At 39.8% G+C, this 10,979-nt stretch overlaps 1 long non-coding RNA gene across 1 annotated transcript; it reads right to left on the bottom strand.

The window, feature by feature from the left end:
- Positions 1-237: 237 nt before the first annotated feature.
- Positions 238-9,369, bottom strand: LOC116583046. Its single transcript, XR_004282597.1, has 3 exons — positions 9,254-9,369; positions 7,129-7,216; positions 238-767 (listed from the first exon to the last, which is right to left on the bottom strand). It is a non-coding gene; the product is annotated as an uncharacterized LOC116583046 (long non-coding RNA).
- Positions 9,370-10,979: the final 1,610 nt, after the last annotated feature.

Below are 10,979 nucleotides of genomic sequence, written 5' to 3'. Positions count from 1 at the left end.
TGACATAAGAGGAATGTTGATCCTATTTATAATTCCAGTCTTGAGGGAAACTCTGACCACATCTTTATGATTTCCTTATCATGTTTTATATTTACCTAAGTATCTTGATACATTTAAGTTTACATATATATATATATATATACACACATTATATATATATAATAGTTTATTTTCTTGCATACATTTTTCATTTTATAGCTTTTTTGTATTTCATGAGCATTTTGTAGTATACTTTTGTTATCACAAAATATGATTTAAAAATATAGACAAAAACTATTTTTCTATTTATGCAATGTAACTTTCTGTATGGAGTATTTAGTTAATATGGAATTCTGATAAGTGAACACAAAGTGACCTAAAGTATCAGTGTAATCTGCGTGTGTTTTTTCTTTAATATATAACTTGCATAATAATGTATGTTGTAATTTTTTTCTTGCTCACTTCATTTCCTTTTCTTTACACATTCTTCATTTTTATGCACTCCTTCTCTATTCAAATGGCTGACCTGTACTGACTACATAATTTGGCTGTATTGTTATAGTCTGCCTTAGAGGGTTCTGGTAGGATTTCAAAGATAGGCTGAGGTACATATGTAACCAGATGTAAGGGTTTGGCTTCATGTCTTGATCAAGTATCCCCACTCATCTTAGCAGTATCCCAGAGGAGTAACAGAAATCTTTGGTAAATAGCCAGAATGAATACCATAATAGTGTAGCAAGGAAAAAGACTTTTCCATCTTGCCTTCTAGGTTTGTGGCTGAGACACCCCTGTCATTAAAAAAAAGGAAAAAAAAAAAGATTAACAGGAGAGAAAAAAAAAAGATTAATATATAAACCACCTGCATACAAGGGAGAGACCCAGGAAAACTGAGTTACTCCTGGAAATGGCTACCTTAAATACCACCTTCAGTGAAAGACAAAAGGTGTTGCGGATAGGGAGTCAGTTACATTTACCAGGAAAAGCACAGTAGACAAGAGTATGGTTGTTAGGCAGATTTAAGTCTTTGTCTTGTCCATTGATAAGAGTTTAGAGATTGAGTCAGATCCTTACCAGTATAGCATTAAAGACACCTTTACAAATGGTGATTTTCCATACAAATGTAAATTTAAAAAAATGTAAATGTTTTACAAAAGAGTAACTTCAGCTTGGTTTTTAGAGTTTCTCTCCTCTTTTTTCAATAGATTCTTTATTTCTCTACTGAGAGAGAGAGAACCAGCAGAGCAAGCATGAGTGGGGGGAGGAGCAGAGGGAGAGAGAGAAGCAGACTCCCTACTGATCAGGGAGCCAGATTTGGGGCTCAATTTCAGGACCCTGGGATCATGAGCTGAACTGAAGGCCACCCAGGTGCCCCTTCTGTCTGATTTAAAACAAAACAAAACAAACAAACAAAAAAAGCAATCCTTATGCCAAGGATGCATACTTTGGAGTGTCTAATTATGCTCATCTTCAATAGCATATGAAAAAATACAGAAATAATATCAACACACTTGCATCCATATATACAATTAAGCAATGCCAGTATTTTTCTGACTCTTGAAAATTTGGAATGTGAATGTGGCTCCATTCCTTTCCGTTCCCAATTTTAATTAATTTGTTCTTTCTGAGCCAAAGGAGTTTTTGGATCTACAGGTGGCTGATATGTGTCTTTTCTGGGAATTTCTCCCTTGGGCTGGTTAAGTCAAAGAAAATCAGCTTAGGGGGACTTTGCGAAGTTTCAAAGCTTCCATTGAAATGCAACACATGGTGAAAAGGGCTTGACCTAGGAAACAGGTGGACTAATGGTTGAAGGTCAAACAAGTCTGACTTACTTCTCCCTATTGTTACTATATGCCAAAAATCCCAAAATAGAACTGAATTTGTTACCTGAATTGTCCCTGCACTTAAGGCTCAGAGAATGCAAGAAAACCAGGAAAAGTTGCGAATTGTCCTTACAGTGCCTCAGGAGTGGGCTTATAACTTGCCTCCTTAGTGCCTAATAGTGTAATCTCTGAAGTCAGGCTAATGTAATTTAAAATTTGTCTCTAACTTTTATTAGCTCTGTGACCTTTGACAAGCTATTTAAACTTTCCCTGCTACCTTTCCTTATTTATTAACTGGTAAGAATCATACTACTTATCTAGAGGTTTATTGTAAAGACTCAATATAAGAATCTTTATCAAGAGCCTTGAAATATTCACTGGTACATCATAAGTGCTCAATAATTGTTAGCAGTTGTTGTCGTTGCCTAGAAATGTGCTAATCCTGCCCTTGAATTTTCAGAATTTTCTTATTCCTTTTAAGCTTGGCTCCTTGAGACTTGCCCTTAACTACTTTATAATTGGGAAAATGCATGAAATGTAAAGCTGGTATGAAGAAGAACAGAACTAGGTCAGTTTGAAATTGAGTTCTTGCATAAGAAGATCCCTGGTGAGGGTGGATAGTTCAAAACCTCAGTTTTGATTTCAGTTGGCAACTAAAAGCAAAGAACAACAGTGCTAGCATCTTACAACTGGGCAAAATTTAAGGTAGCTATGTGTCATAGTGACTTTGTGTCTTACTGGTATTTTTTTCAGACTGGTAGGGAGTGGGAGATGAGAGCTCAAAGCCTTTTGAGGGTTGTGGGGTGTGTGTGTGTGTGTTTTCATATCTGGAGCAATACTGCCGTGATTGGGAAATAGTTTGAAAACACCATAAACCGTTACAGCTTCCTTCCTTTTTGCCCAAAAGTTGAAGGTCATGCCTATGCAAAGTTAGAACGGGCTTGGACCTAAGCTAGGTTTCCTTCGTGTTCTTTTTTTTTTTTTTTTTTTTTTTTTTAAGATTTTATTTTATTGGGATGCCTGGGTGGCTTGGTGGTTTAAGCCGCTGCCTTTGGCTTGGGTCATGATCCCAGGGTCCTGGGATGGAGTCCCACATTGGGCTCCTTGCTCGGCAGGGAGCCTGCCTCTCTCTCCGCCTCTGCCTGCCTCTCTTCCTGCTTGTGTGCTTTCTCTCTCCCTCTTTCTGACAAATAAATAAATAAATAAATAAAATCTTAAAAAAAAATTTATTTTATTTATTTGACACAAAGAGAGACACACAAGCAGGAGGAACAGCAGGCAAAGGGAGAGGGAAAAGCAAGCTCCCCACTAAGCAGGGAGAGCAGGGATCCTGATGTGGGGCTGCATTCCAGGACCCTGACCCTTGCATCATGACCTGAGCCAAAGGCAGACCTTAGCTGACTGAGCCACCCAGGCTCCCCTACTCCCTTGCATTCTCTATGTATTTACAAGAGAGTTCAACATCAGTGAGATCTTGGTGTACAACTTGGAGAGGGAAATGCTAGAACTCAATCAGTAGCTGCCAGGAGGTCCTGCACACGAAGTCATGGGTAAAGCCTTTTTTTCCATCCAGTGTAGATAAGATTAGAGAAATCCACATCATATGAGTTGCAGAAGGTGGGGAGATATATAGGGGAAGAAACAATAAAAATATATAGTTGAAGAAACAATGGCCAATGTACACATCCAAGAAGCTGAACAAACTCTGTAAGATAAAAACAAAGATGGTCCATATTATAATCAAACTGGCAAAATCCACTGATGAAGTGAAAAATTTGAAAGTGTCAAGACAGTTTCATCATAAACAAGGTATCCTCAATAAGATTAACAGCTGGTTTCTCTTCAGAAATCACAGAAGCCAAGACATTTAGAGAACATATTTCAAATTATAAAAGGAAAAAACCCAACCCTGTCAACCAAGGATTCCATAACTAGCATGAGAAGCTTTCAAAAACCCCAGTGAAACTAACACATTCCTAAAAAAGAAAAATTGATGGAGTTTGGTACTAGAAGATTTCCCATACGAGAAACACAGAAAGGAGTCCTCCAAGGTGAAACGAAGACTCTAGACAATAACTCAACACTGTATGAAAAAATAAAGAGCAAGGATAAAGGTAGCTACAAAGATACATATAGAAGCTAGAAGTGTTGTATTTTGTTTTCTATATGAATTTTGTTTTCTTTCTTTTTTTTAAAAAAGACTTTATTTATTTATTTGACAGAGATCACAAGTAGGCAGAGAGGCAGGCAGAGAGAGAGGAGGAAGCAGGCTCCCCGCTGAGCAGAGAGCCCGATGTGAGGCTCTATCCCAGGACCCTGGGATCATGACCTGAGCTGAAGGCAGAGGCTTTAACCCACTGAGCCACCCAGGCGCCCCTGAATTTTGTTTTCTATATGTATTTTGTATATGTATTTCTATATGATTTAGAAGGCAAGTACACAAACAATAATTAATTGGGCACACAATGTTTGAAGATGTAATTTGTGAAAATAACATAAAAGATGTTGAACCTGTGTAAATGAGCAGGTTTATGTACTCTAAAAACTATTTGTTATTTAAGCAAACTGATGGTTATACTATTAAGATAGTAATTGTATTACCCAGTGTGACAATTAAAGAAAACATTTTAAATATACAGAAAAGGGAATGAGAAAGGAATAGAAGTGCTACACTGGAAAAAATGAATCACAGAAGAAGGCACTAACTGAGGAGAAAAAATTTTTGTAAGACCTAGAGAAAAAAATAGCAAAATGGCGCTATGTCTTTCCTTACCAATAATTACTTTAAATGTAAATAGATTAAAATCTGCAATTTGAAAGCAGCTATTCGAAGAATGGATTTAAGAAAATACGATCCAACTATATGCTGTCTAAAAGAGATCACTTTTACATCCAGTTTGCACATAGGTTAAGAATAAAATGATAAAAAAATTCTATGCAAATAGTTATCAAAAGAGAGATAACACTTGATATAATACACTTTTTAAAAAGATTTTATTTCTTATTTATTTGAGAGAGAGAGAGAAAGAGACAAAGCTTGTCTGACCAGGAGGAAGAGCAGAGGGAGAGGGACAAAGAGGCTCCATACTCAGTGGGTCTCCATCCCCCAACCCAGAGATCCTGTCCTGAGCAGAAATGAAGAGTCAAAGGCTCAATGAACTGAGCCACCCTTTGGCAACTGACATAATACGCTTTAAAACAACAATTCTTTCAAGAAAAAAGGAAGGACATTCTATATTAATACACTTTCAGTGTATCATGAAGACGTAACAGTTACAAACACCTGCACTTGACCAGCATCCCAAAATTTATGAAGCAAAACCTGAACCAAACCAAAGGGAAAAATGAGTTCTATAAAACTAGATGGGGACTTCAGTACCCACTTGAAATATGGGATAGAAGACCTAGGCTGAAGATAATTATAGAAACAAGAGAATGTAACATTTCTCAAGTATGCATGGAATATTCTCCAGAATAGATGGAATGTTAGACCAGAATTCAAATCTCACCCAATTAAAAAAAAAAAAAAAACCCAGATTTGAAAAAAATTAAAATCCTACAAAGTATCTTCTCTGACTACTTCTACTGGAAACTGTAAATCAATAAAATAAAAAATACTGAAAAAGTTGCTGTTTTGTTCTTCTGAGAAACAAAAATTATAATATATATAATTATATGATGTGTTAATAATAGTATATATATAATGATACAATATAGTATATATGTTAGTATATATTTGACAGTTAATTGTATTATTTAAATACATCTATTATGCCATATATGTTATTGTATAAATTTGTTCAGGTCAAAATTGAAATCAGGAAATGAGTAGATGGCCAATGAAGGTAGGTGTCTCAGCAGTTCCATTTGTTACCTAATGGAAACCAAAAGCAAAATGCTAAGAGAATGAGCAAACTGAGCAAGATGCAAGGCTGCCATATTTTCTGGCGTCCAGCGCTCCCTGGTATTTTTTCAAAACTCGAGGGGCGGGAGAAGAATGCTCCGCAGTAGGGCCACTAGGCTTTTCTGGGGCAATACTGCCATCGTGCGGAAATAGTTTGATCAACCCCAAGTCCCGAGTGGTTCCTCCCTGTAAGGCCTTCCAGTTGGGGGATTGCAGGCCAGTGGGAGGCTGAGCAGGTTCTGGACCCATGCCTGGCCTCCCAGTACCTTCTTCTCTGTGGCCCAGCAGGAGAAGTGGACAAAGTCAGGGTTTTGGTGTGGCATCCGCTAGGTTAGAGGCCCGCATCTAGGTTAGAGCCCGTTTGGATTTTGCAGGAAGTCCAAACACAGGAAGTAGGGAGGTGGGGCCTCGGTTGCCTAACAGTGTGGGCCAAGACTTCAGCCAAGTGCAGGCCTTGGGGGCAATTGTCTTGAGAATATGGACTTTGTAGGTTTCTACAGGCTGGCTTTCCCCATGTTGGTGGGTCTGGGCTCACTGTGATGGCAGTGACAGAGCACAGGCCACTGCTGGGCGCCATATGTAGCCAACGTCATTGATGGAGTTTGGCACACCAGAAGTCTAGAGTAAGTCTTGTCTGGAACAAGAAGGGCCTGTATGGAAGGAATGGGGGTACACTGACGTTCCATCATGACCCAGAGCATCTCCTAGGAGACTGGAGTGGATGAAAACCACAAACAGAATGGAAGGCCTTGAGGGATTATCTGAGCCCAGCAGCTAGCCATTCTTGTGGCTCTGCAGGCTCACGGTCAGTTCCAGGGCTAATTCCTTTCTCCTGACAGGACTCTGGTGCCACTGAGCTCTTGCAAGAACAGACAGGTGGTGTGTTTTGGGTAGTATCCCCTTAGAGGGATGGCAGTATTTAGGCCTGCCTATATACAGCTAGTGTTCTTCTCTGTGCCAGCTTCGTACATATTTCCTGATGGAAAATTCCCCAGTGACCTTACAAGATATCCAACCTTTTGGTGTGGAGACCTCCAGATAGGTCATGACTTGTAATTGTAGAGTCAAGAAGGGTGGCTATGGTTTCATGGGTGCCTCTCCGCTTGTGGTGTTTTTCTCACTCTCTGTTACGTCAGTGTCTCATTCTTAAAGAAAGGGAAAGACGCTGGCCTGGTGCTCTGCTGTGGCATTCCAGTGGTTCAAGATCTGTTTTAGGTATGGTCTCTGCTGGCTCTGATGACCCAGGCAAGCATTCCACTTTGAAAAGTATGCTTTTATCAATACAGAGAAAAAGAACTAGCTTTTGTGATAGCCTCATCTGTGCCTGGCTCTCTTGTAGGGTAGTCATGGCTGAGTTCTGATGGTGAGTGGACATTGGTGCCATTAGCCACTCTAAGTTCCTTGGAGATCCTTTGAGAAACTTACCTCATTTCTTGTGTTGGAATGAAATGACCTCTAACCTTCCCCTCCTGTTTCAGCCATAGAATCTGGACCAGAGGAGCTGGGCTTCCTCCTGTAGGGGAGTAGTTTGACATGAGTGTTTCCTTGGAAGGGTACAGCCGTGTGTATAGAGATAGTGTCCCATATCTAAAGCTAGAAATGTAGTTGCTCTTGGTCCTGGAATTCTTTAGGCTCAGGACTGTTGAGTTCATTCTTTGCAGACTGTCTTTTTTAGTGGCCATGTTCCTGGTGGTGCCTGCAAGCATGAGGCAGTCCCACTTACTGAAGTCCCACGTGGTAGAGCCAAGTTTTATTGATATTTCCTTTGTAAGCATAGCTAGTGTGTGTATGTATGTTTGTGTGTGTGTTTGGAGAGTGCTCAATGAGTCTGTCATTCTGGTTACTTATGGATCAGTTCACTTGAGGTATACCAGATATTCCCTTTAGCTTTTACAAAGCCTGAATTCCATTGTTTTTGTCCTGATAGGCAGACATTTTGTGGTGTGATTTAGGGAGAAAAGCACCAGACTTTGAGGATCAAACCATAAAAGTTTGCTGATAACCGGTAAGAGAAATGGCAAAGTAAAGTGTATTTTACTCCATGTCTAACATATGTGATAACATTGAATGAAACACATAAACCTGTGTTCTAGAGAGACAAAAGCACTTCTGATTATATACCAATTCAAACAAAATATTGAATGTACTTAGATCTAACATGTAACTTTGCAAATCAGTCTTTTGAGGGTGTGTTTCAAGTGTTTGCATCATATATATCTATGCATTATGTACATATGTAATAATTTGCATCATATTTATAATACCATCTTGAAGTACTGAAAAACAAGGTTTTTATCTGGTAACGTGTGAATTCATTCTCCTCAGAGTATGGTCTGATCAAGCCACAGTGTAATACATAAATTCAATTTTAGTACAGATTTTTTTTTTTATGTGTGTGTGTGTGAACCTAAATCTGAAAACATATGCATTGATAAATTATATAAATAATGCAAAATGTTATTGGTTATCTTAATAGGTTTTAAGATAATTTTTTTTAAGTTATTGATCATCACATTGGTTATTTTCTGGATCTTTGGAGTCACTATTCCTTAGTTTACTAAGGAGAAAATATAATCCTACATCTAAGAGATTAAGTGTAATACATACAAACATACACAAAACCACCATAAAGCCACAGGAACTAATTGAATAATGTTTAATGGCCTAGGAAAGACTGTCTTAATGTTAAATGATGAAATCAGGAGATAAAACTCTGAAGACCTCTATTTGGAATTTATGCATATGTAAACTGTATGTCTCATGCTGTGTATTGCATGCAGTAATGACAATTGTCTGGTCTCCTTTTATGGCTTGTGCCAAATGGTTGTCTACAATTCAACACAAAAAAATGACAAAATGAAGAAGACTCCCAGGTTGTCTGGGAGGTGATCTGGTCAAAGACCACTGGAATTTGTGAATTGTTGGCTTGAGATTTTCAGCCTTCAGGCAGTGTCTTTTCTTTTTTATGTCTGAATATATCCAATTTATCTCTTTTTTATTTTTTTATTTTTTTTTTTAAAATCTTTTTTCTTATTTATTTATTTATTTGACAGAGAGAGATCACAAGTAGGCAAAGGCAGGCAGAGAGAGAGAGGAGGAAGCAGGCTCCCTGCTGAGCAGAGAGCCCGATGCGGGACTCGATCCCAGGATCCTGGGATCATGACCTGAGCCGAAGGCAGCGGCTTAACCCACTGAGCCACCCAGGCGCCCAATCTCTTTTTTTTTTTAATTAAAAAAAAGGTTTTATTATTTATTTGAGAGAGAGAAAGAGAGCACACAGGTGCGTGAGCTCAGAAGAGGGGGAGGGGCAGCGGCAGAGGGAGAAGCCTACTCTGCACTGAGGCGGGGCTTGATCCCAGGACCTTGGGATCCCGACCTGAGCCAAAGCTTAACTGACTGAGCCACCCATCCCAGCAAGCATACGATTTATCCCCTGAAGAAGGAAATTCGGTGCCATGGGAGAACACTGGTCATGTAAACCTGAGAGTAGTCAGGCAGACCAGCCTAGACAAGGTTGGGTGGAAATGTAATTTCTGAGAGAAGAAGGTACCTGATAATGGTAGGTGGTTTACAGTCTCCGTTTCATTTCAGGTAGAAGATAAAAGTGTGGTAGTGTGAGCAAGTTTCCTCAAACCAGGCAACTTGCTAGCCGCCATGTTTCTTGGTTCTTTTGTCTCTTTGTGGCGTTTTTTCAGACGGGAAGGGCGGGGGAAGAGTTCTTTGAAGACAGGCCTGGGGCATATTTGGAGCACTACTGCCATCGTGAGGAAATAGTTTCAAAACATCCTAAGTTGTTACAGCTTCCTTCCCTTGAGGCCAACCAGTGAAAGAAGGTCTGACCTATGTGAAGTAGACCAGGCTTGAGTTCCAAGCTGAACTTCTTGCCTACTCCTCTAAGGCCAAACAAGACACTAGGACTTTGGCAGTATCTGGATGTAGAGCCTAGAGACCTGGAGAATGAGGGGGCTGCAGTGAGTTAGTGGCTTCCAGGAGGTCCAGGCATAGGAAGTCAGGAGACAGGGCTTAGTTTTCAAGGGCAAGACTATAAGAATCCACCCAAAGACAAATGCAGGTTCTTGTGGCCATTTCTCTCCTGTTCTTGCCCCTTGCAGCAAGAGTTAGCAGGCTTTCACATGCTGTCCCTAAGCTATGGTGATTAGGTCCCTTGTGGCTAAAGTGTCAGAGTAGGGTGGACAAGCTTATTCCAAGGGAAGTTTAGCAGCCTTTGGTAGGATTGCTGTGGATCTCAGATCATAAAACATTCTGGATCCCCACTGCCTGATTAGAAGTAGAGGCTAAGCCATTCCATCTAATTTTGGCTAGTTGAAGAAAAAAATAAATAAAAGACCTACCCGAGGTGGAATCTTGATTTTTAAAGTATCGCAAGAGGGGAGGGCATAAAACTATTTACTGGCTTTTCCAAAGGAAATCCAAAATCCATCACAGGGGCTCCAGCAGCCTTCTCTAGCAACACCCCATGCCCCATGACAGTGTTCCACTTTAGCATATTAATGATTTTGAATGAGAAGTAACTTAAGAAAAAGCCAATGTCAAAAGAACACTCTGGGGCACCAGGATAGCTCAGTTGGTTGAGCAGCTGCCTTCTGCTCAGGTCATGATCCTGGAGGCCTTTGGTCTGCTCCCACATTGGGGTTCCCAGCTCTGTGGGGAGTCTGCTTCTCCTTCCGATCCTCCCCCTTCTCATGCTCTCTCTCAAATAAATAAATAAAATCTTAAAAAAAAAAAAAAAAGGAACACTCTGACTCCCCTTTGTGTCCAGAAATCAAGAAAAAAATCACTCTGTGAGAGGTCTCTTCCCTGTACGAGGTTAAGAGACATCCCTATCACCAAAGATAAAAATTTTAGGGCCAAGAAGTCTGTATAAACAAACTTTGTTACTTTTATTTATTTATTTATTTTTATTTTTAAAGATTTTTATTTATTTGTTAGAGAGAGAGAGAGAGAGAGATACAGAGCGCAAGCACAGGCAGACAGAGTGGCAGGCTAGAGGCAGAGGGAGAAGCAGGCTCCCTGCCGAGCAAGGAGCCCGATGTGGGACTCTGGGATCATGACCTGAGCCAAAGGCAGCCGCTTAACCAACTGAGCCACCCAGGCGTCCCAAAACTTTGTTACTTTTAACTGATTTACTACTCCAGTCTAAATTCTCTCTAGAATTCCTCACTAATTGAAGCCCCTGAGCATATGTTTTCTTTGTCCTGTCAATTTCTTACAGATTTATTGTCTTTGTCTATAAAATATAAAAACTGCCTGACTGG

The sequence above is a fragment of the Mustela erminea genome, chromosome X, assembly GCF_009829155.1.
Source record: "Mustela erminea isolate mMusErm1 chromosome X, mMusErm1.Pri, whole genome shotgun sequence".
Lineage (NCBI taxonomy): Eukaryota > Metazoa > Chordata > Mammalia > Carnivora > Mustelidae > Mustela > Mustela erminea.
This window is presented reverse-complemented; position numbering and strand designations above follow the sequence as displayed.